This window comes from Delphinus delphis, chromosome 6, assembly GCF_949987515.2.
Source record: "Delphinus delphis chromosome 6, mDelDel1.2, whole genome shotgun sequence".
In the NCBI taxonomy this organism is placed as follows: Eukaryota; Metazoa; Chordata; class Mammalia; order Artiodactyla; family Delphinidae; genus Delphinus; species Delphinus delphis.
Genome location: NC_082688.1, coordinates 31,948,257 through 31,975,533, shown reverse-complemented (window position 1 = coordinate 31,975,533; position 27,277 = coordinate 31,948,257). Strand labels below are relative to the sequence as shown.

At 38.1% G+C, this 27,277-nt stretch overlaps 1 protein-coding gene across 9 annotated transcripts in view; it reads left to right on the top strand.

Annotated features, from left to right (window-relative positions):
- Nucleotides 1–27,277, top strand: part of STX17 (syntaxin 17) — an 85,519-nt gene that overhangs the window by 21,621 nt on the left and 36,621 nt on the right. The gene's annotated exons all lie outside the window — the stretch shown is intronic.

The window sequence follows — 27,277 nt, the reverse complement described above, 5'->3', positions numbered from 1 at the left end:
ATATGCCACTCTCTCGCTTTGTCACAGCTTACCCTTCCCCCTCCCCATATCCTCAAGTCCATTCTCTAGTAGGTCTGTGTCTTTATTCCTGTCTTACCCCTAAGTTCTTCATGAAATTTTTTTTTCTTAAATTCCATATATATCTGTTATCATAAGGTATTTGTCTTTCTCTTTGTGACTTACTTCACTCTGTATGACAGACTCTAGGTCTATCCACCTCATTACAAATAGCTCAATTTCATTTCTTTTATGGCTAAGTAATATTCCATTGTATATATGTGCCACATCTTCTTTATCCATTCATCCGATGATGGACACTTAGGTTGTTTCCATCTCTGGGCTATTATTGTAAATAGAGCTGCAATGAAGATTTTGGTACATGACTCTTTTTTTTTTTTTTTTTTTTTTTTTTTGCGGTACGTGGGCCTCTCACTGTTGTGGCCTCTCTCGTTGCGGAGCACAGGCTCCAGACGCGCAGGCTCAGCGGCCATGGCTCACGGGCCCAGCCGCTCCGCAGCATGTGGGATCCTCCTGGACCGGGGCACGAACCTGCGTCCCCTGCATCGGCAGGCGGACTCTCAACCACTGCGCCACCAGGGAAGCCCGTACATGACTCTTTTTGAATTATCGTTTTCTCGGGGTATATGCCCAGTAGTGGGATTGCTGGGTCATATGGTAGTTCTATTAGTAGTTTTTGTTTGTTTGTTTGTTTGTTTTGTGGTATGCGGGCCTCTCACTGCTGTGGCCTCTCCCGTTGCGGAGCACAGGCTCCGGACGCGCAGGCTCAGAGGTCATGGCTTACGGGCCCAGCCGCTCCACGGCATGTGGGATCTTCCGGGACTGGAGCACGAACACGCGTCCCGTGCAATGGCAGGCGGACTCTCAACAACTGTGCCACCAGGGAAGCCCCTATTTGTAGTTTTTTAAGGAACCTCCATACTGTTCTCCATAGTGGCTGTACCAATTCACATTCCCACCAACAGTGCAAGAGGGTTTGCTTTTCTCCACACCCACTCCAGCATTTATTGTTTCTAGATTTTTTGATAATGGTCATTCTGACTAGTGTGAGATGATATCTCATTGTAGTTTTGATTTGCATTTTTCTAATGATTAATGATGTTGAGCATTCTTTCATGTGTTTGTTGGCAGTCTGTATATCATTTTTGGAGAAATGTCTTTTTAGGTCTTCTGCCCATTTTTGGATGGGGTTGTTTGTTTTTTTGATATTGAGCTGCATAAGCTGCTTATAAATTTTGGAGATTAATCCTTTGTCAATTGCTTCATTTGCAAATATTTTCTCCCATTCTGAGGGTTGCCTTTTTGTCTTGTTTCCTTTGCTGTGCAAAAGCTTTTAAGTTTCATTAGGTCCCATTTGTTTATTTTTGTTTGTATTTCCATTTCTCTAGGAGGTGGCTCAAAAAGGATCTTGCTGTGATTTATGTCATAGAGTGTTCTGCCTATGTTTTTCTCTAAGAGTTAGATACTTTCTGGCCTTACCTTTAGGTCTTTAATCCATTTTGAGCTTATTTTTGTGTATGGTGTTAGGGAGTGAACTAATCTCATACTTTTACATGTAGCTGTCCATTTTTCCCAACACCACTTATTGAAGAGGCTGTCCTTTCTCCACTGTACATTCCTGCCACCTTTATCAAAGATAAGGTGACCATATGTGCGTGGGTTTATCTCTGGGCTTCCTATCCTGTTCCATTGATGTATATTTCTGTTTTTGTGCCAGTACCATACTGTCTTGATTACTGTAGCTTTGTAGTATAGTCTGAAGTCAGGGAGCCTGATTCCTCTAGCTCCATTTTTCGTTCTCAAGATTGCTTTGGCTGTTCGGGGTCTTTTGTGTTTCCATACAAGTTGTGAATTTTTTTGTTCTAGTTCTGTGAAAAATGCCATTGGTGGTTTGATAGGGATTGCATTGAATCTGTAGATTGCTTTGGGTAGTAGAGTCATTTTCACAATGTTCATTCTTCCAATCCAAGAACATGGTGTATCTCTCTATCTGTTTGTATCATCTTTAATTTCTTTCATCAGTGTCTTATAGTTTTCTGCATACAGATCATTTGTCTCCTTAGATACGTTTATTCCTAGGTATTTTATTTTTCTTGCAGTGGTAAATGGGAGTGTTTCCTTAATTTCTCTTTCAGATTTCTCATCATTAGTGTATAAGAATGCCAGAGATTTCTGTGCATTAATTTTGTATCCTGCTACTTTACCAAATTCACCTATTCTAGTAGTTTTCTGGTAGTATCTTTAGGATTCTCTATGTGTAGTATCACGTCATCAGCAAACAGTGACAGTTTTACTTCTTCTTTTCTGATTTGGATTCCTTTTATTTCTTTTTCTTCTCTAATTTCTGTGGCTAAAACTTCCAAAACTATGTTGAATAGTAGTGGTGAGAGTGGGCAACCTTGTCTTGTTCCTGATTTTGGTGGAAATGGTTTCAGTTTTTCACCACTGAGAAGAATGTTGGCTGTGGGTTTGTCATATATGGCCTTTATTATGTTGAGGTAAGTTCCCTCTATGCCTACTTTCTGGAGGATTTTTATCACAAATGGGTGTTGAATTTTATTGAAAGCTTTTCCTGAATCTGTTGAGATGATCATATGGTTTTTATCGTTCAGTTTGTTAATGTGGTGTATCACACTGATTGATTTGCGTATATTGAAGAATCCTTGCATTCCTGGGATAAACCCCACTTGATCATGTTGTATGATCCTTTTAATGTGCTGATGGATTCTGTTTCCTAGTATTTTGTTGAGGATTTTTGCATCTATATTCATCAGTGATATTGGCCTGTAGTTTTCTTTCTTTGTGACATCTTTGTCTGGTTTTGGTATCAGGGTGATGATGCCCTCACAGAATGAGTTTGGGAGTGTTCCTCCCTCTGATATATTTTGGAAGAGTTTGGGAAGGATAGGTGTTAGCTCTTCTCTAAATGTTTGCTAGAATTTGCCTGTGAATCCATCTGGTCCTGGGCTTTTGTTTATTGGAAGATTTTTAATCACAGTTTCAATTCCAGTGCTTGTGATTGGTCTGTTTATATTTTCTATTTGTTCCTGGTTCAGTCTCAGAAGGTTGTGCTTTTCTAAGAATTTGTCTATTTCTTCCAGGTTGTCTGGCATAGAGTTGCTTGTAGTAATCTCTCATGATCTTTTGTATTTCAGCAGTGTCAGTTGTTACTTTTCGTTTTTCCCTTGTAATTCTGTTGATTTGTCTTCTCCCTTTTTTTCTTGATGAGTCTGGACAATGGTTTATCAGTTTTGTTTATCTTCTCAAAGAACCAGCTTTTAGTTTTATTGATTTTTGCTAATGTTTCCTTCATTTCTTTTTCATTTATTTCTGATCTGATCTTTATGATTTCTTTCCTTCTGCTAAGTTTGGTGTTTTTTTTAAATTCTTCTTTCTCTAATTGCTTTAGGTTAGTTTATTTATTTCAGATGTTTTTTGAGGTAAGATTGTATCGCTCTAAACTTTCCTCTTAGAACTGCTTTTGCTGCATTTGTCGTGTTTTCATTGTCATTTGTTTCTAGGGTTTTTTTTTTTTTTTGGCTGTGTTGGGTCTTTGTTGCTGCGCGCGGGCTTTCTCAAGTTGCGGTGAGTGGGGGCTACTCTTCGTGGCAGTGTCCAGGCTTCTCATTGCGGTGGCTTCTCTTGTTGCAGAGCACAGGCTCTAGGTGCATGGGCTTCAGTAGTTGTGCGTCGTGGGCTCTAGAGCATAGGCTCAGTAGTTGTGGTGCATGGGCTTAGTTGCTCTGCAGCATGTGGAAATCTTCCCGGACCAGGGCTCGAACCCGTGTCCCCTGCAGTGGCAGGCGGATTCTTAGCCAGTGTGCCACCTTGGAAGCCCCTCTAGGTATTTTTTGATTTCCTCCTTGATTTCTTCAGTGATCTCTTGGTTATTTAGTAGTGTATTGTTTAGCCTCCATGTATTTGTACTTTTTACAGTTTTTTTTCCTGTAATTGCTATCTAGTCTCATAGCGTTGTGGGCAGAAAAGATACTTGATATGATTTCAATTTTCTTAAATTTACCAAGGCTTGATTTGTGACCCAAGATATGATCTATCCTGGGGAGTGTTCCATGAGCACTTGAGAATGTCCTGTAAATATCAATTAAGTCCATCGTGTTTAATGTATCATTTAAAGCTTGTGTTTCCTTATTAATTTTCATTTTGGATGTTCTGTCCATTGGTGAAGGTGGGATGTTAAAGTCCCCTATTTTTATTGTGTTACTGTCGATTTCCCCTTTTATGGCTGTTAGCATTCGCTTTATGTACTGAGGTGCTCCTATGTTGGGTGCATAAATATTTACCATTGTTATATCTTCTTGGATTGATCCCTTGATCATTCTGTAGTGTCCTTCTTTGTCTCTTGTAATAGTCTTTATTTTAAAGTCTATTTTGTCTGATACGAGAATTGCTACTTCAGCTTTGTTTTGATTTCCATTTGCATGGAATATCTTTTCCATCACCTCGCTTTCAGTCTGTATGTGTCCCTAGGTCTGAAGTGGGTCTCTTTTAGACAGCATATATATGGGTCCTGTTTTTGTATCCTTTCAGCCAGTGGGTGTCTTTTGGTGGGAGCATTTAATCCATTTACATTTAAGGTAATTATTGATATGTATGTTCCTATTACCATTTTCTTAATTGTTTTGGGTTTGTTATTGTAGGTCTTCTCCTTCTCTTGTGTTTCCTGCCTAGAGAAGTTCCTTTAGCATTTGTTGTAGAGCTGGTCTGGTGCTGCTGAATTCTCTTAGCTTTTGCTTGTCTGTTAACGTTTTAATTTCTCTGTCGAATCTGAATGAGATCCTTGCTTGGTAGAGTAATCTTTGTTGTAGCTTTTTCCCTTTCATCACTTTAAATATGTCTTGCCAGTCCCTTCTGGCTTGCAGAGTTTCTGCTGAAAGATCAGCTGTTAACCGTATGGGGATTCCCTTGTATGTTATTTGTTGCTTTTTGTTGCTGCTTTTAATATTTTTTATTTGTATTTAATTTTTGATAGTTTGACTAATATGTGTCTTGGTGTGTTTCTCCTTGGATTTATCCTGTATGGGACTCTCTGTGCTTCTTGGACTTGATTGACTATTCCCTTTCCCATATTAGGGTGGTTTTCAAGTGTAATCTCTTGAAATATTTTCTCAGTCCCTTTCTTTTTCTCTTCTTCTTTTGGGACCCCTATAATTTGAATGTTGGTGTGTTTAATGTTGTCCCAGAGGTCTCTGAGACTGTCCTCAATTCTTTTCATTCTTTTTTCTTTATTCTGCTCTGTGGTAGTTATTTCCACTGTTTTATCTTCCAGGTCACTTATCCATTCTTCTGCCTCAGTTATTCTGCTACTGATTCCTTCTGGTGAATTTTTAATTTCATTTACTGTGTTGTTCGTCATTGTTTGTTTGCTGTTTAGTTCTTCTAGGGCCTTTTAAACGTTAATCGTATTTTCTACTTCCACGATTTTGGATCAGCTTTACTCTCATTATTCTGAAATATTTTTCAGGTAGACTACCTATTTTCTCTTCATTTGTTTGGTGTGGTGGGTTTTTACTTTGCTTCTTCATCTGCTGCTTATTTCTCTGTCTTCTCGTTTTGGTTTACTTGCTGTGTTTGGGGTCTCCTTTTCGCAGGCTGCAGGTTCATAGTTCCTGTTGTTTTTAGTGTCTGCCTCCAGTGGCTAAGGTTGGTTCAGTGGGTTGTGTAGGCCTCCTGGTGGAGGGGCCTGGTGCCTGTGTTCTGGTGGATGATGCTGGATCTTGTCTTTCTAGTGGGAAGGACCATGTCTGGTGGTGTGTTTTGGGGTGTCTGTGAACTTATTATGATTTTAGGCAGCCTCTCTGCTATTGGGTGGGGTTGTGTTCTTGCCTTGCTATTTGTTTGGCATGGGGTGTCCAGCACTGGAGCTTGCAGGCCGTTGAGTGGAGCTAGGTCTTAGCATTAAGATGGAGATCTCTGGGAGAGCTCTCGCCGTTTGATATTACATGGGGTTGGGAGGTCTCTGGTGGTCCAATGTCCTGAACTCGGCTCTCCCACCTCAGAGCCTCAGGCCTGACACCCGGCCAGATCACCAAGACCTGTCAGCCACATGGCCAGGTACCTGGGGAGTTTCTTGCCTTTTGGGAAATCTGAGGTCTTCTGCCAGTGTTCAGTAGGTGTTCTGTAGGAGTTGTTCCATATGTAGATGTATTTTTGATGTATTTTTGGGGAGGAAGGTGATCTCCACGTTTTACTCCTCTCTGCCATCTTGAAGGTCCTCTCTCGTGTTTGTGAATCTATAGTCTTTTTCACCGAAAAATGCATCTCTGGTCATCTTACATTTCAAAAAGGTTATTATAGCTGCAGTATAGTGAATAGACTGGGATAGAATGAAATGAATGCAAAAGATCATTTAGGAGTGGTTACCGAGATGGTGAAGATAGAGAAAAAAGATTGATTTGAGACTTAGGTGGAAATTTGACTTGCCTCTCTATATGTGTATTTTATTTCTTGCTACCTAGATTATAGCCCTAAAGATCAGGGACTATGTCTCCACTAATTGTGTATGTCACAGTACCAGGTGCTCAGCAAGATGCAGAGTTTATTGAATGGTACTCTACCTGTTAATGTCAATGAGATTATTATGACTTGCATTTCTTACCATCTTCACTGTTTAACATGTCATTAAAAATCACTTATGATTTTCTTGAGACAGTGGTATGGTCAAAGTGTTTGTTTACTGATTTAAAAAATATATATGTATTTACATTATTGATCTCCTTCTGGCATAAAAGCTTCGTGTGTGCCATTAAAATAATGAGATCGAAACTGTTGTTAGATGTGGGTATTTGCTTAGTTTTATTCATATCTTCCTTGAATTTTTTGTATAGGCTTGTTCTTTGCTAGTTTGTGTAAAACTTATTTTTAGACAATTTCATGAACGGTTACTATAAATTTTCTAGATTTATCATTATTCGATTTGTATAGTAAGGAGTAAGTATCTTTTTATTTTTGGTATAGCGTCTTTGTTGAAAAGGGGTTCTTAATTTAAATGTGTCAGTCTTTATCTAATTTATCAGTGTTTTCTCTTGTGGTTCATGCTGTTGGTATCTTGTTCAAGGAATGTTCTGTATCCTAAGATCAAGAAGATAATTTCCCTATATTTTCTATTGAATGTTTTAAATGTTTTGCTTTTAACAGTTAAGTTGTTAATCTATCTGGTATTGATGGTATGAGATAGATATAAATAAAATTTTGTTTTATTTCTTTTGGAAAACCAGTTATCTCATTATTAACTGATTTCTGCAGTGTTATTTCCATATCACAATTCCATATATGCATAAGTGTGTCTCCATTCTTTCTTCTCTGTTCCACTGGTCAATTTGTCTATTTCTCCACCAGGGTCCACACTGTGTTAATTAAGACAGTCTTGTGATAAAGCTTGATGTCTAGTTGGATAATATGATTACCTTATTCTACCTTTTCAAGTGTGTTTTGGCAATTCTTGGCCATTTAGCCTTCCATATAAAATTTGGAATCTGCTTTTCAAAGTTCATACACAGTCTTGTTGGAAATTTGGGAATTGCATTAGATTTATCCATCTATTTAGAGACAAATTATATATTTACGATGTCCAGTTTTACTGCCTGTGAATATGGGATATTCTTATACTTGGTTATGTATTCTTTATTATTTGTGTATCATTATAGTTTTCTGCATACAGATTGTGGTGCATTTTCTGCATACAGATTGTACATTTTAAAGATACCTGCAAAGTATCTTGCATCCTACATCATCTTCTACAGTATGACGTTGCTACTCACCCACAAACAGTAGCAACAGTGGCGTCTAATTCTCCTTCCTTTGAATCTGAGCTGAGGCAGAAGTAATGCCACCAGACTTCTGAGGCTAGATCAGAAAAGGCCAGATAGCTCCCACTGGTTCTCTGAGGATGCTTGCACTGGGGGAACTTAGCCATCATGTGAAATGTCCAAATATCTGAAGACTCCCACATGGGAGATAGCCACAGCCACAGCTGAGCTCAGAAATTTCCAGCCTCAGGTGCCAGCACTTGAGTGAGCCATCTTGGACATCAGTGCAGTTGAGCCTTCAGATGACTGTGGCTTCAGCCAACATCTGACTCAACCGCATGAGAGACCCCAAGTGAGAACTCCTCAGCTGACTTCCTAAATGTCTGATCCGCAAAATCATTAGCAGAATTAAGTGGCGGTTTTAGGCCTTTAAGTTTTGGAGGAATTTGTTATGCAGCAACAGATGACTGGAATACAGGGCTCACACTTAACTTTGTTTCTCTATTTCAGTCTATTTCATTAATCTGTTCTTAAGTACTTCATTGTTTCAGGGTGTGTGTGTGTGTGTGTGTGTGTGTGTGTGTGTGTGTGTGTGTGTTCTGGGGAGGTGTTAAACATGTCCTTTTAAATTATGTTTTCTAACTTTTGTTGGTGTATAGAGAAATATAGTTAGTTTTCATATATAGATCTTATGGCCAATTATCTTTAAACTTATTTCTAATAATTGGTCTAAATCCCTTTGCACTTTCTATTAATAGGGTTTTTGGGGGGAGGGTGATATTTTTCTTCTCTTACAATATCACCCATTTTTCTTTTCTTGTTTCAATTCTTTATGGGTTTTTTTCAATCTGGCTCACTGGTTATTGAAAGAAACAGTTAATAAAGCAACTTGTTCAAATTTATCTTTTAAGGAGTTTTTTTTTTTTAATTTATTTTTGGCTGCGTTGGGTCTTCATTGCTGTGCTTGGGCTTTCTCTAGTTGTAGCGAGTGGAGGCTACTCTTCGTTGAGGTGCGTGAGCTTCTTATTGCGGTGGCTTCTCGTGTGGATCATGGGCTATAGGTGTGTGGGCTTCAGTAGTTGTGGTGCGTGGGCTTAGTAGTTGTGGCTAATGGGTGCTAGAGCACAGGCTCAGTAGTTGGGCATACAGGCTTAGTTGCTCTGTGGCATGTGGGATCTTCCCAGACCAGGGCTCAAACCCATGTCCCTTGCATTGGCAAGCAGATTCTTAACCACTGTGCCACCAGGAAAGCCCCAAATTTATCTTTTAAAAATGATAAATGATAACAGCTTATAAATGATAACATTTATAAATGATAACAGCTCCCTCTGCAAAAAAATTCTTACTGCTATTTATATATTTTTTTTCTGAAAGTAAAATTTCATTCTGTATGACAGGATTGTTGTAAGGATTGTTGACCATTGTAAGGATTTTTGACCATGTGTGCAAAGTGCTTACATAGCTCCTCTCAGGGGAATTGGAGTAAGTTTGATTTGATACTTGCATTTTTAACTGCTAGATCAAGCTAAAAAGATTCCTGGCTTTTTGTTAGTTTAATTTGAAACACATTATAATTGCATCACTTTTTATCATTTTTTTGGCTTGTCATAGAAAAGTACAAAACATATTCTTTAAAACTCAGCTCTCCCTGTCCCTCTCCCCAAACAGTTAACATATGATAATAATACTAGTTGATAATAGAGGATTCTGAAAAATGTGTCATGGTTTCTGCTTTGAAGAAACTTACCTAGATGAGAATTCATGAAATGTTAAATATTTAAATAATAATTTAAAGCTTTATAAAATGTTAATATAAGTCAGTATATGACTAATTGTCAAATATTTTATAGAGACCAGTAAGTGAAAGAGTGCCAGCTATCTGGATGCTAGATAAGGGCAGTGTTATCCTTATTTTTCAGATAAAAGAAGGCTGAAGAACAGAGAAACTTTGGTGTTTGTCTAAAGCACAAGGCCTTCATAAGTGGAAGGGCAGGGATCCAATCTGGAATTATTTTTACTATTAACTCAGATGGATAGACAATCCAGGAATATTCTCAGGAATACTGTGCTTAATACCTATATTGTAGGTCTTCATTAGATATTTGTTGAGTAAATGAATGGAGGCCCTTTTCTCCTTTGGTTTTCATTCCTTTTGGTGGTTCATTTAATATTTTTTAAGCTATATGTATTCTTTTTGGTGCCTTCTGATTTTGAAGTAAGTATGAACTCATTACTATTAATACCTTAGTATAGTAGTTAGGTAATACAAGCAAGGAGAAGTCCAGATTTATTTTAATTAAATAGTTATGACTCTGGAGTCCTTAATGATAAATTATATGACATCTAGAATGTGTTTACTCTAAGTTGTTTAAATGTTTACCAGTGGACTTGTGCTCTGTGTTTGTAAAGAAATTAGATTAATTATTGATACCAAATGTTTTCTGCTGTGTACATTTGCTCTTAAAATTACATGTTGTAAAAACATATTAGAAATCCTTAAATCAATATTTAACAAAGGCAAATATATGTATAGCCTCTCTTCTTTTAATCATTAAATACATAATTGGACATTTTTCAGAATTTTAATTAACTCAGAATAATTACTTTTTACAATTATCAGTATGGATAAGTATTCATTTAAACATATCTTTTAATCTTTAGACAGAAATTTCAGGATATTTCTGGAAGAAGGGAAAAAGCCATAACTAGTTATTAAATTTAATTTCAAAACTATAAAGAGAGAGATGTCACCTTTACTGAAAGTTTGGCCATAGTTTGCTGTTTACTGCTTGCATACTGCAAAGCTTTTTAATTAGTGAGTTGGTATACTTTCTTTTTTTTTTTAAACTTCCTTGGTTATATACCATGTATCAAACTTGGTATTTTTGCAGATTTTCAGAACTTGGCATATTATCTTCCTTTCTGACCTGATTATTAGAAGAACAGAAACATTTGAATATTTACTACATCCTAGATACTATTCTAGACACTGGAAATATAGCTGTGAGCAAAACAGAAGAAAATTCTTTTCTCATTGAACTTATATTCTGCAGGCGGGAGTGAAGAAAACAGAGACATTTTTAAAATAAATAAATATATAATATTTAGATGGCTATAAGTACCTTGAAATAAAAGTAAAAGCAGGTTAAAAAGAACAGAGAATCACAGAAGGTGATGAGTGTTCTTTTATATAGGGTGGTTATGGAAGGTTTCTGATGCCATTTGAGCAAAGACCTGAAGGAAGTGAAGGCATAAACCATCGGGAATAGACTTCTCCAGGTAGAAGGGAAATCAAGTGTGAAGACTCTGAGGTGAGAGGATGCGTGGCATATTCAGGGAGTAATAAGGAGGTCAGTGTGGCTGATTGTGAGCACGGGAGAGGAGGTCAGAGAGATCAGCTGGGCCTGATTACGGAAGGCCTTGCAGAATATCATAACAAAGTTGGATAGAAAACCTTTGGAAGGTTCTGAGCAGATGATAACCTGATATGATTTAAAAGATCACCTTGACTATTATGAAAAGGATAGATTCTAAGGGAGCAAGGATTGAAGCAAGAATACCAGGTAGGTGGCTAATATAATAATCAGGATACTATGGGTCTACTTTTTAGAAAAATGCAGAAACACCAATGTACAGACAATTTTGTGTAGAATGTCAGGGGCCTAGTATGTTATATTTTTACCTACTCTCTGTAGCCCTAGGAAATGGTTCTGAACTTAAACGCTTGAGAGAGGAATAAGGAACTACCCTGACAACAACCTTAACATTGAGGTACCTTTTTCAAAAATTACACACACACACACACACACACACATTTCAAATGTACAAATATGTAGGAAATAATAAAAATAATATAACACTCATCACCCAACTTTGTCAACTCTTAACATTTTGCCACAGTTTCATCCCCTTTTTTGGAAGAAAACTTTAAAAATACCACTGAAGTCCCTTGTGTACCCTTTCTTGATTCCATTTACTTTGTTCCTGTCTGCATCTGAAGGAAATCTTTTCCCCTGTTTTAAGTATTTATCATTTTTGTGCACATAACTATATATAAGTAATATATGATATTGTTTTGCAGTTTTCTTTCTGCTTTTTTCCAAACAGCTTTCTTGAGGTGTAATTGACATATAATAAACTATACAATTTGATAAGTTTTGACATATGTATACACCATGACACCATCACCACAATCAAGATAATGTGAACCCATCACCAGTGAACCCAGTTAAGATAATGAATATATCCATTGCCCCCAAAAGTTTCCTTATACCCATTTGTAACCTTCCTTCTGGCTTCTCCTTCCCACATCCTCCCACATGCACATACACCCTCACTACTCAAGCAACCATTGACCCGCTTTCTGTCACTATACATTAGTTTGAATTTTCTAGAATTTTATATAAATAAAATCATCTAATACATACTTCTTTTTTGTCTGGTTTCTTTCACTCTGCATGTATATTTTGAGGTTCATCCATGTTGTAATGTGTATCAGTATTTCATGGCTTTTTATTGTTGAGTAGATACTCTGTTGTATGGATATACCACAGTTTGTTTATCCATTCGTCTGTTGATGAACATTTGGGTATTTCCAGTTTTGGGCTACTACAAATAAGGCTACTATGAACATTTGAATACAAGACTTTGTATGGAAGAAGAATTTCATTTCTCTTGGATAAATACTTATGAATGGAATGACTGGGTCATATTCTTCACCTTTCTAAGAACTGCCAAGCTGTTTTCCAAAATAATTGTACCATTTTATATTCCCACCAGTTCCTTCATATCCTTGCCAACACTTAATATGGTTAGCCTTTTTAATTATAGCCATTCTAATACGTCTGTAGTGGTATCTCATTGTCATTTTAATTTTCATTTGACTAATGATGTTTCTGATTCATATTGAATTAATTCAGTATTTTTTATTCCATTTTGTCTTCTTTCTTGTCTTGCCGGCTTTAACTCTTTGTTTTTTTAGTGGTTATTTTAGGGTTTATAGTATACCTCTTATTATAGTTTATCTTCATGTGAGATTCTACTATTTCACATATGTTTAAGAAATTTACAGTATACTTCTTCTCCCCTCCCAGTCTTTATGCTATTGTTGTCATATATTTTACTTATACATGTGTTATATACTTAATAATGTTTAAACAGTCAGTTGTCTTTTTCAAGTGATTTAGATATTAAAGGGGGAAAATCTTATCTATTTACTTCTGTCATTTCCATTTTTGGTGTGCTTAATGCCTTTGTGTAAGCCCATATTTCCATGTGGTGTAATTTTCCTTTTGCCTGAAAGACTTCCTGTAACATTTCTTAGAGTGCAGTTCTGCTGTTGATAAATTCCTTTGTGTATCTATCTAAAAAGGCTTCATCTGGCCTCTGTTTTCAAAAGGAATTTTTCTGTATATAGAATTTTATATTGAGTTTTTTCTTTCAGTACTTTACAGATGTTGTTCAGCTGTCTTTTCAGTTGCATTATTTCCGATGAGAAATCTGTTTTATTCTTATTTTTATTCCTCCGTATGTAATATGTCTTTTTCCTCTGCGTACTTCTACATTTTCCCTTTATAACTGGTTTTGAGCACTTTGATTATTATGGGCCTTGGTGGAGTTTTCTTCATGTTTCTTGTGCTTTGAATTTATTGAGCTTCGTGGATCTCTTGTTTTATAGTTTGCATCAAATTTGGAAAATTTTGGGCCATTATTTCTTCAAATATTTTTCTGTCCCCTCCAATCTCTGTTCTCCTTCAGGGACTCTAATTACACATATGCTATGCTACTTGAAGTTATCTCACAGCTCACTGATGCTCTTTTAAATTCTTTTGGATTCTGTTTTCTCTGTGTGTTTCATTTTCTATAGTTTCTTTTTCTATGCCTTCATGCTCACTAGTCTTAGCAGCAGCCGTGTCTATTCTGTTATTCCATTCAGTGTATTTTTCATCTCATATTATAATTTTCAACTCTAGAATTTTGATTTGGGTTTATTTTAATATCTTCCATGTCTCTACTTAACTTTTTGAACATATGGAATACAACTATAATAGTTTTAATATGCTCTGCTAATTCTAACGTCAATGTCAATTCTGGATCAGTTTCAATTGATTGATTATTGTCTTCATTATAAGCCATATTTTCCTCTCTCTTTGTATGTCTGGTGGTCTTTGCTTGGGTTACCTTTCCATGGCTGGATGCTAGATATTTTCATATTCCTATAAATCTTCTTGAGCTTTGTTCTGGAATATAGTTAAGTTACTTGGAAACAGTTTGATCCTTTTGGGCCTCACTTTTATGATTTATTAAGCTTGATTGGAGCAATGCTTGTCTAGGGCTAATTATTTCACCACTACTGAAGTAAAAACCTTTCTGAGTGCTCTATCTAATGCCCTATAAATTAAGAGTTTTTCCAGTTTAGCTGGAGAGAACAGACACTCTTTCCAGCTTTGAATGAGGGATGGGCACTGTTCCCTCTAATCTTTTGGGATGATTTTTTCTCCAGCCTTGGGTAGTTTCTTCACATACATGTTCTGATCAGCTCTTTGCCAAATACTTGAGAGCTACCCTTCTGTGTATCTCCAGCATTCTCTTTCTGTACAGCTCTCTCCTCTCCAGTACTCTGTTCTACAAACTCTGCAGAAGCAAAAGTCTATCTATTATTACATTTTGAAACTGCAAGTAGAATAGGTTTAACAGTTTTATTCTCTGAGATAAGAAATCATTAGGAATAAGAAAGATTTTGTGATCACATTTTGAAACAGTGAAAAAGTTGAAATTGTGACTACTATAATAATTGAATGAAGAACATTAACTTGGCTTTTATAGAAACTTGGTCAGCCTAGCCTCTGTAGCAGTGGTGATGCAGAGCTTGCTGAGAACACAGATTTCTGGGACTTACCTTAAAGATTCTGATTCAGTAGATGTCAGACCACATTTGGAAAGATACTGCTCTACAGAGTCTATCCTAGTTCCACAGGTAGTGTAAATACAAAGAAAGTCAGACATGGAACTGGTAGAAGTAAAATGTGACTTTCATGATTTTACTAGGAGAAATATAGAATACTTGAGCTACTTTTAAATTTTTTAAAAGAAAATTTTAAAGGGAGAAGCAATAGAAAAGAGAGGGAACAAGGAGGAGAGAGGAAGTGAGGATAGTAGACAAAAGTTAGGAAAAAAGAAGAAAAGATTAGAGAGAAGCAAGGCCAGGTAGAGAACAGAAGAGAAGATAGAAGAGTAGATTCCAAAATGAATGCTGTTAGGAGGTAAATTGTTTTAGGTTATTATGACTTTAGAGGAATTTAAACTTAAATTTTGCCTTGAAATATTTGTGAGCCGATTAATCAGGATTTAGGATCCCGCCCCCCCCCCTTTTTTTAAATAGGTATAGTACCTATGCCTCTACTCTGATTGGCAGAGTATACCTATAGTACCTATGCCTTTATTCTGATTGGAACTATAGAACCTCAGGGAGAAAATTAAATCTAAGGTACCATCACTTGTAGGATACACCAGTATTTTGTGTACCTCTGAGAGAGAAAAGTGCTGCCAGTTAAGTATAGCACAGTGCTTTTTTTTAACCATCTGTTTTAAGATACGTTCCAATTTCAGAGATGTTAAAATGTGGGAAAGATGTTGTGTCCTCAGATTGATGAAATACAGTATTTAGAAGTCTTCTACCTTTCTACTCCAGCTCTGTCTTTTCCTGATTTATTCTTTCTATTTAGTAAGTTCTATTTTTTCAATATTATTCATCAGGAGTGGCTCAAATCTCACCTCCTTCATGAAGTCCGTGTAGATCCTTACAGTAAGATGTTTCAAGTTTCCTTTGAGCATGTTTCTTATGCCCCTTTCAATTTTGAATATTTCTTCTTAATGGAAAAGCAAAAGAGGAGTTAAGTAGTTCTGCTTTCTCTGTATTGTCTGCTAACATTATACCATCTGCCCCAAGCAGTAGGCCTGTACCTTCTTTCTTGTTCCTCTTGCCCTACATGCATTTTTTAAAATCTTTTTTATTGTTCTTAATATTTTTCGCCAGCCTCTGCTCATTCTGGGCTCTTACGTGGTTCTCCTCATTTCACATCACTCTTTTTTATTCATCCTTGTTTACTTACCTTTCTTTTCATTCCTGTTTTTTTTTTTAAAAACAAGTATCTTAAAATTCTGAACTTATAGCACACCTTACCCAATCATATTGGATTTTTTTAAGATGTCACTTTCCTTCCTTATCCGATTAACTTTTAACTTTTTTTTATAGTGTCAGAATTTTTACTTTTTAGAAACTCTCTTTTAAAAAAGGTTTTCCCATTACAATATAATCTCTGCTATGGCATCATACAAGTATTTTCTCTAAACTTGACTCACTTGCCTAAAGTATCACTGTTTCCAGTATTCCTTTTTGTAACTATTATGAACACCAAGATGGCAAGGTTGCTTTCTCATGGTTTTCATTTCCACTTTACTATTTTATGCTTCTGTGTCAGAATTAATTCCCCAAAAGTAGTTCCTTTCATTATTTCTTCCAACTAATGGAAGATGAAATGTTTCATATGCTAGTGACTTACATTATGCTTTCCTCGGCAAGTTTTAGCTGGTTTCTTGATAGTTGGAGATCCCTGTTGTTGGACCACCACTTTGCTACTTTGTGGAAAATATTATAATAAAAATTTCTAAAACTATTATTGTAACTTTCTATTATGAAATATAATATACATGCTATAAAAATTCATTAAGCATAAATATAAACCTGAACAAGTTATTGTACTGTGAATACTCATGTAACCACTACTCAGATCAAGAAATAGACAATTACCAGCATCCTAGAATCCCCTCATACCCTCTTCCCACTTATAAACACATGTCTCCCTGCAAAAGTAATCACCGTCTTGATTTGTATGGTAACTGCTACTTAGTTCTTCTGTATGGTTTTACCACCAAAATACATAATTAAGACTATAGTTTAGGGCTTCCCTGGTGGCGCAGTGGTTGGGAGTCCGCCTGCCGATGCAGGGGACACGGGTTCGTGCCCTGGTCTGGGAAGATCCCACATGCCGCAGAGCGGCTGGGCCCGTGAGCCATGGCCGCTGAGCCTGCACATCCGGAGCCTGTGCTCCGCAATGGGAGAGGCCACAACAGTGAGAGGCCCGCGTACCGCAAAGAAAAAAAATTAAAAAGTAAAATGAGTTAGAGAATGTTCTCTCTTTCTCTTGAATAATTAGTGTAATTTCCTTTAACTCTTTGGAAGATTGGCCAGTGAAGCCACCTGTGCTGGTGTTTGTTTGGTTTTGGTTTTGTTTATGTGTACAGGGAGGTGGGGGAGTTTCAAAATGGCACATTTAATTTTTTAATAGTTATGACTAGTCAGATATTTTTCTTGTCAGTTTTGGTAAGTTACAGTTTTCTAGTACTTTATCCATTTCATCTAACTTTTCTAGTTTATTGACATAAATGTATTCATAATATCCTCTTGTTACCTTTTTTTTTAATTTTAATTTTATTTTTGGCTGCATTGGATCTTCGTTGCTACGCATGGGCTTTCTCTAGTTGCGGCGAGCGGGGTCTACTCTTCGTTGCGGTACGTCGGCTTCTCATTGCGGTGGCTCCTTTTGTTGTGGAGCACAGGCTCTAGGCACGTGGGCTTCAGTAATTGTGGCACATGGGCCCAGTTGCTCCACAGCATGTGGGATCTTCCTGGACCAGGGATCGAACCCGTGTTGCCTGCACTGGCAGGCAGATTCTTAACCAGTGTGCCATCCCCTCTTCTTATCTTTTTAATATCTGAAATATCAGTAGCAATGTCCCCTTTTTTTCATTTCTGATTTTGGTTATTTGAACCGTCTTTATTTTTTTTAGCTACTTCTGAGTGAATTTTACCAACTTTATTAGTCTTCTAAAACTGAAAATTTGGCTTTTTTAACCTATTGTATGCTTGCTTTTTCTATTTAATGAAATTTATGTCCACATATTTATTATTTTCTACTTTCTTTGCATTTCTAAGTTCCTGAGATGGATGTTTAGTTTATTAATTTTCAGCCTTTCTGCTTTTCTAATATATTTGCATTTAGAGTTATAAATTTCTAACTACCGCTTCATCTGCCTATAAGTTTTAGTGTGCGTTATTTTTCTAATGCAGTTCAGAGCATTGTAATTTCCATTGTGGGGACACCCCTGGTGGCACAGTTAAGAATCCACCTGCCAACGCAGGGGACACGGGCTCGATTGCTGGTCCGGGAAGGCCCCACATGCCGCGGAGCAACTAAGCCCATGTGCCACAACTACTGAGCCTGCACTTTAGAGCCTGCGCGCCGCAATTCAACTACTGAAGCCCACAAGCTCTGGGTCCCGCGTGCCGCAACTACTGAGCCCGCGTGCCTAGAGCCCTGTGCTCTGCAACAAGATAAGCCACTGCAATGAGAAGCCTGCACACTGCAATAAAGAGTAGCCCCTGCTCGCCACAATCAGAGAAAGCCCATGCACAGCAGTGAAGACCCAACACAGCCAAAAATGAAATAAATACATTTATTTAAAGAAATAATAATAATTTCCATTGTGATCTCTTCTTTGCTTTGTGGATTATGTATAAGGGTTTTTCTTTGTTTCCAGACATGTAGTGTTTATGGGTATATTTTTGTTAACTGTTTCAAGTTTAATTTTATTATGATCAGAGTACATGGTCTTGAATGAGGTCCCTTTTATTTTCTTTTACTTTTATTTGCATTTATTTTTTGCGACATTTACTCCCCGGCCGTAAGTTTTTGTTTTGTCAGTTTCTTCTGGGATGGGATATCTTTTTCTTCTGGGCAACCTCCTCTTCTGGTTTAGGAATAATCTGTTCATTTTCAGTAAGGATCATCTCAATGTAGCAGGGAGAGCTCACGTATGGGTTGACCTGACTATGAGCTCTGTAAGTCCTGTACCACATCGTGGGGGCTTTGTTCACCTAGATGTGGTTAATGACCAGAGAATCTACATCTAAGTCCTTAAGTTCAGCATTAACTCTGCACTTCTGAGCATGTGCTGTAAAAGTTCAGCACTCTTCTTGGGCCACTGACCCTGCATCCAGCCCCACTGTTTGACCTGGACACACCTACCAACTCCACCATTGTAACGACAGAATGGCACGCATTGCTTCTTTAACGTGACATCCTTCAGATACTGGTGGCTTTTCGGATATGCATACCCTTAATGGCCTGGGCAGTTTAACGAGTGTTCTTAAAGTGAACATGAAGATTTCAGCCTCTTGACTTGCATGATTTTGTGGGGTTTTTTCTGGGTCAAGTGAATAGCGAACCATTTTTAGAGGTCACCTCAGACCACTTACCGGAAAAGTCAATTTTTTTTTTATTATAGTTGATTTACAGTGTCCTGTTCATTTCAGGTGTACAGCACAGTGATTCAGTTATACACACACACACACACACATATTCTTTTGCAGATTCTTTTCACTTATAGGTTATTACAAATCATAGCGTATAGTTCCCTGTGCTATACAGTATGTCCTTGTTGGTTGTCTAGTTACATATAGTAGTGTGTGTATGTTAATCCCATCCTCCTAATTTATCCCCCTGCCCCCCGCCCTTCCCCTTTGGTAACCATAAGTTTGTTTGTTTTCAAAACAACCATAAGTTGTTTTGTTTTCCATAAGTTTGTTTTCTGTGGGTTTATTTCTGTTTTATAAAGAAGTTCATTTGTATCTTACTTTTGTTTCAGATTCCACATATAAATGATATCATATGATATTTGTCTTTCTCCAGCTTACTTCACTCATTATGACAATCTCTAGGTCCATCCATGTTGCTGCAAATGGCATTATTTCATTCTTTTTATGGCTGAGTGATATTCCATTGTATATATGTACCACATCTTCTTTATCCACTCCTCTGTTGATGGATATTAAGGTTGCTTCCAGGTCTTGGCTATTGTACACAGTGCTGCAATGAACATTGCGGTGCATGTATCGTTTCAGATCATGTTTTTCTCTGCATATATGCCCAGGAGTGGGATTGCAGGGTCATATGGTAGCTCTATTTTTAGTTGTTTTTTTTTTTTTTTAACATCTTTATTGGGGTATAATTGTTTTCCAGTGGTGTGTTAGTTTCTGCTTTATAACAAAGTGAATCAGTTATACATATGCATATGTTCCCATATGTCTTCCCTCTTGCGTCTCCCTCCCTCCCACCCTCCCTATCCCACCCCTCCAGGCTGTCACAAAGCACCGAGCCAATATCCCTGTGCCATGCAGCTGCTTCCCACTAGCTATCTACCTTACTACGTTTGTTAGTGTCTATATGTCCATGACTCTCTCTCGCCCTGTCACAGCTCACCCTTCCCCCTCCCCATAACCTCAAGTCCGTTCTCTAGTAGGTCTGCGTCTTTATTTCTGCCTTACCCCTAGCTTCTTCATGACATTTTTTTTTCTTAAATTCCATATATATGTGTTAGCATACGGTGTTTGTCTTTTTCTTTCTGACTTACTTCACTCTGTATGACAGACTCTAGGTCTATCCACCTCATTACAAATAGCTCAATTTCGTTTCTTTTTATGGCTGAGTAATATTCCATTGTATATATGCGCCACATCTTCTTTATCCATTCATCCGATGATGGACACTTAGGTTGTTTCCATCTCCGGGCTATTGTAAATAGAGCTGCAATGAACATTTTGGTACATGACTCTTTTTGAATTACGGTTTTCTCAGGGTATATGCCCAGTAGTGGGATTGCTGGATCATATGGTAGTTCTATTTGTAGTTTTTTAAGGAACCTCCATACTGTTCTCCATAGTGGCTGAACCAATTCACATTCCCACCAGCAGTGCAAGAGTGTTCCCTTTTCTCCACACCCTCTCCAGCATTTATTGTTTCTAGATTTTTTGATGATGGCCATTCTGACTGGTGTGAGATGATATCTCATTGTAGTTTTGATTTGCATTTCTCTAATGATTAATGATGTTGAGCATTCTTTCATGTGTTTGTTGGCAGTCTGTATATCTTCTTTGGAGAAATGTCTATTTAGGTCTTCTGCCCATTTTTGGATTGGGTTGTTTGCTTTTTTGTTATTGAACTGCATGAGCTGCTTGTAAATTTTGGAGATTAATCCTTTGTCGGTTGCTTCATTTGCAAATATTTTCTCCCATTCTGAGGGTTGTCTTTTGGTCTTGTTTATGGTCTCCTTTGCTGTGCAAAAGCTTTTAAGTTTCATTAGGTCCCGTTTGTTTATTTTTGTTTTTATTTCCATTACTCTAGGAGGTGGGTCAGAAAGGATCTTGCTGTGATTTATGTCATAGAGTGTTCTGCCTATGTTTTCCTCTAAGAGTTTGATAGTTTCTGGCTTTACATTTAGGTCTTTAATCCATTTTGAGCTTATTTTTGTGTATGGTGTTAGGGAGTGATCTAATCTCATACTTTTACATGTACCTGTCCAGTTTTCCCAGAACCACTTATTGAAGAGGCTGTCCTTTCTCCACTGTACATTCCTGCCACCTTTATCAAAGATAAGGTGTCCATATGTGCATTGGTTTATCTCTGGGCTTCCTATCCTGTTCCATTGATGTATATTTCTGTTTTTGTGTCAGTACCATACTGTCTTGATTACTGTAGCTTTGTAGTATAGTCTGAAGTCAGGGAGCCTGATTCCTCCAGCTCCTTTTTTCGTTCTCAGGATTGCTTTGGCTATTCGGGGTCTTTTGTGTTTCCATACAAATTGCGAAATTTTTTTGTTCTAGTTCTGTGAAAAATGCCAGTGGTAGTTTGATAGGGATTGCATTGAATCTATAGATTGCTTTGGGTAGTAGAGTCATTTTCACAATGTTGATTCTTCCAATCCAAGAACATGGTATATCTCTCTATCTATTTGTATCATCTTTAATTTCTTTCATCAGTGTCTTATAATTTTCTGCATACAGTTCTTTTGTCTCCTTAGGTAGTTTTATTCCTAGATATTTTATTCTTTTTGTTGCAGTGGTAAATGGGAGTGTTTTCTTGATTTCACTTTCAGATTTTTCATCATCAGTATATAGGAATGCAAGAGATTTCTGTGCATTAATTTTGTATCCTGCCACTTTACCAAATTCATTGATTAGCTCTAGTAGTTTTCTGGTAGCATCTTTAGGATTCTCTATGTATAGGATCATGTCATCTGCAAACAGTGACAGCTTTACTTCTTCTTTTCCGATTTGGATTCCTTTTATTTCCTTTTCTTCTCTGATTGCTGTGGCTAAAACTTCCAAAACTATGTTGAATAAGAGTGGTGAGAGTGGGCAACCTTGTCTTGTTCCTGATCTTAGTGGAAATGCTTTCAGTTTTTCACCATTGAGGATGATGTTTGCTGTGGGCTTGTCATATATGGCCTTTATTATGTTGAGGAAAGTTCCCTCTATGCCTACTTTCTGCAGGGTTTTTATCATAAATGGGTGTTGAATTTTGTCAAAAGCTTTCTCTACATCTATTGAGATGATCATATGGTTTTTCTCCTTCAATTTGTTAATATGGTTTATCACATTGATAGATTTGCATATATTGAAGAATCCTTGCATTCCTGGAATAAACCCCACTTGATCATGGTGTATGATCCTTTTAATGTGCTGTTGGATTCTGTTTGCTAGTATTTTGTTGAGGATTTTTGCATCTATGTTCATCAGTGATATTGGCCTGTAGTTTTCTTTCTTTGTGACATCCTTGTCTGGTTTTGGTATCAAGGTGATGGTGGCCTCATAGAAGGAATTGGGGAGTGTTCCTCCCTTTGCTATATTTTGGAAGAGTTTGAGAAGGATAGGTGTTAGCTCTTCTCTAAATGTTTGATAGAATTCGCCTGTGAAGCCATCTGGTCTTGGGCTTTTGTTTGTTGGAAGATTTTTAATCACAGTTTCAATTTGAGTGCTTGTGATTGGTCTGTTCATATTTTCTATTTCTTCCTGATTCAGTCTTGGCAGGTTGTGCTTTTCTAAGAATTTGTCCATTTCTTCCAGATTGTCCATTTTATTGGCATATATTTGCTTGTAGTAATCTCTCATGATCTTTTTTATTTCTGCAGTGTCAGTTGTTACTTCTCCTTTTTCATTTCTAATTCTATTGATTTGAGTCTTCTCCCTTTTTTTCTTGATGAGTCTGGCTAGTGGTTTATCTATTTTGTTTATCTTCTCAAAGAACCAGCTTTTAGTTTTATTGATCTTTGCTATTGTTTCCTTCATTTCTTTTTCATTTATTTCTGATCTGATTTTTATGATTTCTTTTCTTCTGCTAGCTTTGGGGTTTTTTTGTTCTTCTTTCTCTAATTGCTTTAGGTGCAAGGTTAGGTTGTTTATTCGAGATGTTTCCTGCTTCTTAAGGTGGGCTTGTATTGCTATAAACTTCCCCCTTAGAACTGCTTTTGCTGCATCCCATAGATTTTGGGTCGTTGTGTCTCCATTGTCATTTGTTTCTAGGTATTTTTTTATTTCCTCTTTGATTTCTTCAATGATCACTTTATTATTAAGTAGTGTATTGTTTAGCCTCCATGTGTTTGTATTTTTTCAGATCTTTTCCTGTAATTGATATCTAGTCTCATGGTGTTGTGGTCAGAAAAGATATTTGATACAATTTCAATTTTCTTAAATTTACCAAGGCTTGATTTGTGACCCAAGATATGATCACTGGAGAGTGTTCCATGAGCACTTGAGAAAAATGTGTATTCTGTTGTTTTTGGATGGAGTGTCCTATAAATATCAATTAAGTCCATCTTGTTTAATGTATCATTTAAAGCTTGTGTTTACTTATTTATTTTCATTTTGGATGATCTGTCCATTGGTGAAAGTGGGGTGTTTAAGTCCCCTACTATGAATGTGTTACTGTCAATTTCCCCTTTTATGGCTGTTAGTATTTGCCTTATGTATTGAGGTGCTGCTATGTTGGGTGCATAAATATTTACAATTGTTATATCTTCTTCTTGCATCGATCCCTTGATCATTATGTAGTGTCCTTCTTTGTCTCTTTTAATAGTTCTTATTTTAAAGTCTATTTTGTCTGATATGAGAATTGCTACTCCAGCTTTCTTTTGGTTTCCATTTGCATGGAATATCTTTTTCCATCCCCTTACTTTCAGTCTGTATGTGTCTCTAGGTCTGAAGTGGGTCTCTTGTAGACAGTATATATAAGGGTCTTGTTTTTGTATCCATTCAGCCAATCTGTGTCTTTTGGTGGGAGCATTTAGTCCATTTACATTTAAGGTAATTATCGATATGTATGTTCCTATTCCCATTTTCTAAATTCTTTTGGGTTCGTTATTATAGGTCTTTTCCTTCTCTTGTGTGTCTTGTCTAGAGAAGTTCCTTTAGCATTTGTTGTAAAGCTGGTTTGGTGGTGCTGAACTCTCTCAGCTTTTGCTTGTCTATAAAGTTTTAACTTCTCCATCAAATTTGAGATCCTTGCTGGGTAGAGTAATCTTGGTTGCAGGTTTTTCTCCTTCATCACTTTAAATATGTCCTGCCAGTCCCTTCTGGCTTGCAGAGTTTCTGCTGAAAGATCAGCTGTTAACCTTATGGGGATTCCCTTGTGTGTTATTTGTTGTTTTTCCCTTGCTGCTTTTAATATGTTTTCTTTGTATTTAGTTTTTGACAGTTTGATTAATATGTGTCTTGGTGTATTTCTCCTTGGATTTTCCTGTATGGGACTCTCTGTGCTCTCTGGACTTGATTAACTATTTCCTTTCCCATATTAGGGAAGTTTTCAACTATAATCTCTTCAAATATTTTCTCAGTCGCTTTCTTTTTCTCTTCTTCTTCTGGAACCCCTGTAAGTCAAACGTTGGTGTGTTTAATGTTGTCCCAGAGGTCTCTGAGACTGTCCTCAGTTCTTTTTATTCTTTTTTCTTTGTTCTGCTCTGCAGTAGTTATTTCCACTATTTTATCTTCCAGGTCACTTATCCGTTCTTCTGCCTCAGTTATTCTGCTATTGATCCCATCTAGAGTATTGTTAATTTCATTTATTGTGTTGTTCATCGTTGTTTGTTTCATCTTTAGTTCTTCTAGGTCCTTGTTAAATGTTTCTTGCATTTTGTCTATTCTATTTCCAAGATTCTGGATCATCTTTACTATCATTATTCTGAATTCTTTTTCAGGTGGACTGCCTATTTCCTCTTCATTTGTTAGGTCTTGTGGGTTTTTATCTTGCTCCTTCATCTCCTGTGTGTTTTTCTGTCTTCTCATTTTGCTTATCCTACTGTGTTTGGGGTCTCCTTTTTGCAGGCTGCAGGTTCGTAGTTCCTGGTGTTTTTGGTGTCTGTCCCCAGTGGCTAAAGTTGATTCAGTGGGTTGTGTAGGCTTCCTGGTGGAGGGGACTAGTGCCTGTGTTCTGGTGGATGAGGCTGGATCTTGTCTTTCTGGTGGGCAGATCCACGTCTGGTGGTGTGTTTTGGGGTGTCTGTGGACTTATTATGATTTTGGGCAGCCTCTCTGCTAATGGGTGGGGTTGTGTTCCTGTCTTGCTAGTTGTTTGCCATAGGATGTCCAGCACTGTAGTTTGCTGGTCGTTGAGTGAAGCTGGGTGCTGGTGTTGAGATGGAGTTCTCTGGGAGATTTTCGCCATTTGATATTATGTGGAGCTGGGAGGTCTCTTGTGGACCAGTGTCCTGAAGTTGGCTCTCCCACCTCAGAGGCACAGCACTGACTCCTGGCTGCAGCACCAAGAGCCTTTCATTCACATGGCTCAGAATAAAAGGGAGATAAAGTAGAAAGAAAGAATTAGTAGAAGAAAGAAAGAAAGAAAAAGAAAAGGGAGGGAGGAAGGAAGGAAGGAAGGAAGGAGGGAAGGATAAAAAGAAGATAAAGTGAAAGAAATTAAGTAACATAAAATATAATAAAAATTTTAAAATAAAATAATTTTTAAGAGAAGAAAAAGGAAAAAAAAGTTAAAAAAAAAAAAACAAAAACGGACGGGTAGAACCCTAGGATAAATGGTGGAAGCAAACCTATACAGACAAAATCTCACATAGAAGCATACACATACACACAAAAAGAGGAAAAGGGGAAAAAATCATAAATCCTGCTCTCAAAGTCCACCTCCTCAATTTGGGATGATTCGTTGTCTAAAGGAGGGAAGGAGGGAAAGAAAGAAAGAAAGAAAAGTAAAATAAAATAGAAGTTATTAAAATAAAAAATAATTATTAAGAAAATAATTTAAAAAAACAAAAAAAAAACGGACAGATAGAACCCTATTATAAATGGTGGAAGCAAAGGTATACAGACAAAATCTCACACAGAAGCATACACATACACATTCACAAAAAGAGGAAATGGGGAAAAAATCATAAATCTTCCTTTCAGAGTCCACCTCCTCAATTTGGGATGATTCATTGTCTATTCAGGTATTCCACAGATGCAGGGTACATCAAGTTGATTGTGGAGCTTTAATCCGCTGCTCCTGAGGCTGCTGGGAGAGATTTCCCTTTCTCTTCTTTGTTCTCACAGCTCCCAGCGGCTCAGCTTTGGATTTGACCCTGCCTGTGCGTGTAGGTCGGCCGGAGGGCGTCTGTTCTTCGCTCAGACGGGGCAGGGTTAAAGGAGCTGCTGATTCGGGGGCTCTGGCTCACTCAGGCCGGCGAGGAGGGAGGGGCACGGAGTGCGGGGCGAGCCTGCGGTGGCAGTCAGGTGTGACATTGCACCAGCCTGAGGCCCGCCGTGCGTTCTTCTGGGGGAGTTGTCCCTGGATCCCAGGACCCTGGCAGTGGCGGGCTGCACAGGCTCCCCGGAAGCGGGTTGTGGATAGTGACCTGTGCTCGCACACAGGTTTTTGGTGGCGGCAGCAGCAGCCTTAGCATCCCATGCCCATCTTTGGGATTCGCGCTTTTAGCCGCGGCTTGTGCCCGTCTCTGGAGCTCCTTTAAGCAGCACTCTTAATCCCCTCTCCTCGCGCACTAGGAGACAAAAGAAGAAAAAGTCTCTTGCCTCTTTGGCAGGTGCAGACCTTTCTCCGGACTCCCTCCCGGCTAGCCGCGGCGCACCAACCCCCTGCAGGCTGTGCTCACGCCGCCAACTCCAGTCCTCTCCCGTCGCTCCGACCGAAGTTGAGCCTCAGCTCCCAGCCCCGCCCACCCCGGCGGGTGAGCAGACAAGCCTCTCGGGCTGCTGAGTGCTGGTCGGCACCGATCCTCTGTGCGGGAAACTGTCCGCTTTGCCCTCCGTACCCCGGTTGCTGTGCTCTCCTTCGCAGCTCCGAAGCTTTCCCCCTCCGCCAGCCACAGCCTCCGCCCGCAAAGGGGCTTCCTAGTGTGTGGAAACCTTTCCTCCTTCGCAGCTCCCTCCCACTGGTGCAGGTCCCTTCCCTTTCCTTTTGTCTCTGTTTATTGCTTTTTCTTTTGCCCTACCCAGGTACGTGGGGGGGAGGTTCTTGCCTTTTGGGAGGTCTGAGGTCTTCTGGCAGCATTCAGTAGGTGTTCTGTAGGAGTTGTTCCACGTGTAGATGTATTTTTGGCGTATCTGTGGAGAGGAAGGTGATCTCCGCGTCCTACTCTTCCGCCATCTTCCC